Source organism: Lucilia sericata, unplaced genomic scaffold, assembly GCF_015586225.1.
Source record: "Lucilia sericata isolate MDLA Ls3-8-SP2 unplaced genomic scaffold, ASM1558622v1 Contig000440F_arrow, whole genome shotgun sequence".
In the NCBI taxonomy this organism is placed as follows: Eukaryota; Metazoa; Arthropoda; class Insecta; order Diptera; family Calliphoridae; genus Lucilia; species Lucilia sericata.
Genome location: NW_023994455.1, coordinates 161,167 through 168,228, shown reverse-complemented (window position 1 = coordinate 168,228; position 7,062 = coordinate 161,167).

The window sequence follows — 7,062 nt, the reverse complement described above, 5'->3', positions numbered from 1 at the left end:
TTAACACTGTAACACTCGATCCTTTTTTTTAATATATTAAAATTTCGCATTTCTCATTTAAGGATAAAAACTTTCGACTGTTTTTAGACATTACTAATTTTAAAAGTAAATTCACGAACCTGAAATTTTTACTCCTAACTTTTTACGTCGTGATTTTAATGATTTTCAATTCCAAACTGTACCGGATAATAGAGAATGTTTTGGCTGAATTTCGTGAGTTTCTATTGCTTCGTTCTAACGTGAGCGTGTTTTACACAGACAGACAGACGGATGGACATAGCTAAATCGACTCAGAATATGATAAGGACCTGGAATATATATACTTTGTTGGGTCTTAGATGAATATTTCTTTGTGTTACACACGAAATGTCTATCACCACTGATGGTGGTGGAGGGTATAAAAAATATATTTTTAAGATATCTTTGGTCATGAATTGTTTTTGGAATTTGTCATCCTATAACACCGTGCAACAGTATTTATTGGTAAAATTGGGTTTTTAGTTTTTAATTTTCTGAACTTTTCTCCTTTTTAAGAATATAAAAATGTATTAAAATATTTCTATCAAATAGTTTTCGTCAATATCAAAAAGTGTTAATAATGTCCTTGAAAATTTCATTCTCCAAAATGCATTCTTATATGTATATTGTTATTGTTGGTTATTTTTAATATTGAAGATTAAATTGCATTACTGTAAAATGCGAATATTTATAAACAAAATGTAATCAATGTACATAAGAATGATAATTTCTTCACATAGAAACAACATTTCAAATTAAAATGTACAAAAAAAGTATGAAACAAGATGAACATTGGTATGCATTCTAGAAAATTATTTAGGGTGTACGTTGTTTTTGTAAATTATGCTCTTTTTTATTTCAAATAATTGCTCTTGTAAATAAACACAGCTTTCTTCTATCCTTCACTTTCACCACTTTTCTCCTCTACTCTATCCATTTCCAAATAAAGTAAGAAAGTCTAGGCATTAATGCCTGAGTGTTACTTTTCTTTAAAAAAATTTATGAGGATTGATCCATTACTGACCCTACACCATCCCTCCTCCATATAAGGTCCCCTAAAAAAGACTTTAACGCTCATTACTGTATTAAAATACGAGTACAGCGAAGAAATTCCACAAAAATATGTTTCATACAAACCAAAATCTCTCATATTTTATGAGTATCGATACATAATTTACCCTTCCCCCATATGTTTCATACAAGCCAAAATCTCTCCACCAAATTTTTTGAAGATCGGTTCATAATTGACCCTAAACTCCACATAAGGTCCCCTTCACAAAATTACTTTAACGCTTTACTCGCTTAAAAAAACTTGTATAGCAATGAAATTCGACATTCATAAATAAGTTTCTTACACGACAAAATCTCTCTGCCAAATTTTATGAGGATCGGTTTATAATTGACCGTATCCCCGTATAAGGTCCCCTTAAAAAAATTACGTAAACGATAACTGTTTTAAAAATACGAGTACGGCAAAAAAATTCGAAATAACTAAGATTATTACAAGCCAATTTCTCTACCAAATTTAAGAAGATCGGTTCATAATTGATCAGAAAATTACTTTAATATTAATTTCTGATAGTAAAATTCAGTATATATCAAATTAAATCAAATAAATGAGAAGACCTTCCAAAATTTACTTTAATTTTACGGCACAAAATTTGATGGTGGGTATAGAAGATTCGCCATGACCGAATATAACAGTCTTACTTGTTATAACATCACTTGTTTTATTATACCCCCCACCACCATCAGTGGTGATAGAGTGTATATATAAGTTTGTCATTGCGTGTGCAACACCAAGAAATATTCATTTGAAACCCAACAAATTCTGGATCCTTATCAAATTCTGAGTGGATCTAGCTATGTCCGTCTGACTGTCTGGTTAAAACACGCTTTCGTTAAAATTAAGCAAATTAAATCAACGAAATTCACTGAAAATATTCATTGTTGTCCTAAGCATTTTGGTATTGAAAATCAGCAAAATCGGTTCAGAATGTTAAATGTTATGAGTAAAAATATCGAAAAAAAATTAAGATTTTTTCGTAATTCTTAAGTCGTTTTCTCAGAAACTACAAAAGATAATTCGATGAATTTTGTCACACATATTTCCGGGATTGTAATTATCGTTAATAACTTCCTCAAATATTTCGGTATCAACTAAAATTTTGCACATGTAAATATAATATAAATAGAAATCATACTGCTAATGTAGGTTTGTATCGGTCCACAATTGATCATAGTTCCCATAAAAGGCCCACTTCCGAAAATCACTAAAATGTGCTTATTTCACTGATAAATAAAGCTATCGAGATAAAATTGTATTTTTTTTACTCAAAAGAAAGCTTAGACCATTTCCTCTAAGAGCTTTGTGATCACTTAGTGGGATGCAAACACTTTGCTTTTGGAGTTAAAATTTTTTTTATATATACATATATAGATATATATCCCACTCGCATCCCACTAAGTAATCACAAAGGTCTTAAAGGCTTTATTTTGAGAAAAAAAAAATGCAACAAAAACGTCCATTTTGAAAAAATACGGTTAAAAAATAATGTTTTTGATGGATATCCCACTCGCATCCCATTATGGGACTATAAAGCCCTTTAAGGAAATTGTATACCCTTTTTTTAAGCAAAAAAAAAAATAAAATAAAAAGGGCCAATTTTGGAAAGAAAAGTAAAAAAAATTTTAAAAGGAAAAAATTTAAAAAAAAAAATGTTAAAAATTAAAAAAACAAATTTGGAAAGAATGTAGAAATAGGTATCTGAACTCCATTGGACAATTTTTGCTAGCTCCAATAGGTTACCAATAAGTTACACTCATTTCAATAAAACCCTGTATGAAAATTTGTGTCTGACCTATTATCCAATAGTATTAACTTTAGTGGAAATTTCGTCAAAATCAATTTTTTGAGTTGGGTCACTTGTCATGAAATTCCCCATATATATTTATCAAGTAAGTACACAAATGGTCATAGTTGTCATATAAGGTCCACTTTCGACAATCATTTAACGATCGAATTCGTCGTGAAAATGTGTTGTGTATATATAAATATATACGGAATTTTTTCGGGTCGATTAATAAATAGTCATAGCTCCCATATAAGGTTCACTTCTGAAAATTAATTAATACCACATAATTCATTATTAAATGATTATATCCGGATAAAATTCGACAAGATCATATTCTGTGTATTGATAAATCATTCTGCAAAAATGTTTTCCAATTGATCCGTTACAGGTCTAGCTCCCATATAACGCTAACAACATCGTTTAAAAAGTCCATATCCGAAAATCACTTACAATAAATTTTTTCAGACCTAATTGCTAAACGATAGTACCCTCACTATGGAAACATAAATGGGTTGTAATAAAAAGTAGCTTGCTGGTGGAGGGTATTTAAGATTCGGCATAGCCGAATATAGCACTCTAACTTGTTTTTTGAACTCATAGTTAATTTAGTTAAATATTTTTTTATTGATAAAACTCTCTCTTTACTTTATTCAAATAGTTACACACAAATTTTAATTTTTTTTAAAGAACCCAGCAAAAACTTGGTAATGGGTTGTACTTCAATAACTACTTACTTTTTGATGACTACTACCTACTTAGAAGTACTCTGGTAATGACTTTCTTATAATCTGATATAGATATCGGCTTTGTCACTTTGTTTGAACGTCTTATTTGATTGCGACTTAAGAGTTGTGTTTTACAAAAAAGAAAACAAAATTAAATATATATGTGAAAACCATTCTTTGACGCGCAATAAAATAGCTAAGCAGTAGTGCAGTGAGTAGAAAATTTGACTAACAAACCGAAGTCCCTCGTTCGTATTCTAGATGGCTCTTTTTATTATTAAACAAGTAAAAAAGTATAGTCGGGCTTGGCCGACCATATGATACCCTATAAATTGCTAAATTTCACTGCAATAACAGTGCTAATAAATGAATTGCTGATATTCAAATCATTTTCTGAAAGGGGCTTCGTATGGGGGCTAGGGTCAAATGAAGTCCGATCATTTCAAAATTCGCAAGGTCATCAAGGTTTGTATAAAACTTAGTTGTGCGAACTTTCATCGAGATACATTTATATCATGATTTATCAAGGGAGAATCTTTCACAATTTCTAAAACATCCTGAATTGTCTTAATTAAAATATCTTCTGGACTTCCGACAAATCTTCACAATTAATGTAAATGGCCGTAAACATATCGCGAAAAGAGGACCAAGTTCTACAAAAAATATTTCAAAATTATTACCAAAAATTCAAATGAATTTCACAATAGATCGCTTTCGAGCTTCAAAGCCAAAAAGATTCACAAAATTTTAACGGTTTAAAAGAAACAATTTACCTTCCCAGTAAATACTTGCAAGGAGAGTGAAATCAAAATTTCTATCTTAAATCCTTAAAAATAGTAAAACGCTTTACCAATAAAAACTTTCAAGAAAACAAAACCGTCGAAATATTTACAAATTTTGGTATTAAATAAGAATTAGTTAAAACACCTGCACTTTGCGAAATTCACTTATCAAAAACGTTCATTTTATAACAAGTTCAAGGTAATTATCTGACAATAAGGTAAACAAAAGAAAGCTGTTCAATTTGGTATATGACAATTATTACTAGTACAAATAGAACCCGTAATAGTCTGCCACTTGGTTTTTTCTCTTCCTGCAAGTTTTGGAGCCAATGAACGTTTTCCCGTAATTATTGTTACTAATTTGTACTAACTAGCCACCACTTTTGACTGACAACAATCCTTGTCGTTAAATGAGGCAATGTAAATCAATGAGACGTACTTTTTTTTCCACCGCAACAGTATTCCAATTAGACTTATGAGTAGTTTCTTTCGTGTTAAAATAATATTCACCACAATCAACCAAAATTATCAGCTACCAAAACTATCAAATTTATGTAAATATAAACGAGAAACTAGGTGCAACTCCCTGTTGCAATCACCGGCTGGGAACGATAAGCAACAACAGTCTCAACAAACATATCAGTGGTTTTTGTTTTGGAAATATTTTAACTGATTGGGCTTCTCTAAGTTTCGTCGTGGTATAGTGCACAGCTTCAGTGCTCGGTGTAGACAATTCTACCAAATCGCAAGAAACTTCTATTTAGGTATCTCGTACACTAGTTGTTTTTCACAAATTCGAGAATATAAATATTAATTTCTTTTATTTTATAATTAAAAAACACAAATGTAAAAAAAAAAAATTATATTATATATAACTCAAATGAAAGTGTGTGCAAATAAAAAAACAACAAAACGTCATAACAAAAACCAGCTGTCTAAAAACTCTGAGCCGGCACTCTGATTGATCATATATGTATGAGATCTGTTTGCTCTGATAAACAAGGCTGCCACTTAACAAGATGGCTCGTGCCTTTCATAAAATTTTAGTTAATTCCTTAACTAAGTTGGCAGTGCGATCAATAAAGCTTAGACGATTCACACACCTTTATGTATAATTCACACACCTTTTAGCAAATTTCAACACCTTTGTGATAATACCAATCAAAATAGTGCAATATTGTGAGTATTCACTACCAAATTCACGCACCTTTCTGATAATACAGTACATTTATAAAATATTAGCTCTGTTCAATAACTGAAAGTTGTTACTAGTTGGTACAAATTAGTAACAATTGTTACTGGAAAAGCGTTCATTAACTCAAAAAACTTGCAAGAAGAGAAGAAAACTTGAAAGAAGAGAAGGAATGCATGTCTGTGAAATATTTAAGGAAATTTAGATATGTGTACTGTTGTTCAGAATTTGTTTATACTAAATTAATTTTACTAAACAAATTGCAATTAATTATATACGGTTAAAGTGTTGTTACAATAGCATTTCTGTAAATAAAAGATATATTTCTGTCAAAATTTGTATCTACATAGCTATTCGGTAATAAGTGATATGCCTTAAAAAAATATGGACCGATCCTGTAAACCATATTAAAATTACACTGCATATTAAAATTACACGGCCAATTATGGACCGATTCAGAAAATTTTTCCTCTATATGAATTCAATTGACATACAACTTTTACTTGTAAAAGTTTGTAAATATATTGTCATTCTACCGGAAGTTATTAACAATTAATGCATTTTCCGGGAATATGTACATTTGTATGGGAGGTATATGAAAATGTGGACCGATTCCGCCCAGGAACAGGAATCAAGTTTTCATATGGAAACAATTGTGTGCTGATTTTTATGAAATTATATAGCTTAGTTTTTTGTGAAAATTGTATTAGAATGTGTTAAAAAAGCTAAATTTTTTCGCAGTTTTTTTTTTAATTTTGATTAATAACTCTTTCCGATGTAAATCGATTGTTCATTTTCAATACCAAACTGCCTAGGACAATAGTGAATCTTCTGCCCGAATTTCATTGATATATTTGCATTCGTTTTTACGTGAGCGTGTTTTAGACATAGCTAAATCGACTCAGAATTTGATAAGGACCCGGAATATATATACATTGTTAGGTCTCGGATGAATATTTGTTGGTGTTAGACACGGAATGACAAACTTATATACATATACCCTCTATCACCACTGATGGTGGTGGAGGGTATAGAAAGCGAACTATGTGTATTATATGATGGCCGAGCAACGAATAATGTACCGCCAAAAACTATGCAAAGCTTAGAGCTATGCGAATGTCAGTCAAGCTTAGAAATAACAGCTGATGACAATAGCGCCTCTAGTTACGTATTCTTTCATGTGGATTTGGCAACGTCACCATCTGACGCGAACCAGGAATGGGCAAACCTCTGTTCCAACCTAAACGTTGTAAGCGGCAACGCGTTAGAGGCTTCTGTCAAAAAAAAGTTGAAATAGTGTATTTTCATTTAGACATTATAGTTTGTAACGCGTCTGTCGCGAAAAGTTCAGCAACTTTCAACTTTTGACGCGTCTGCAGCTGATGAGGGTTGTATTTTGTTGTGTGTGGAAACTAAAATAAAATAAATTCTCCAACAATGGAAAAAAATATTAAATAAGTTAGAGTGCTATATTCGGCTATGGCAAATCT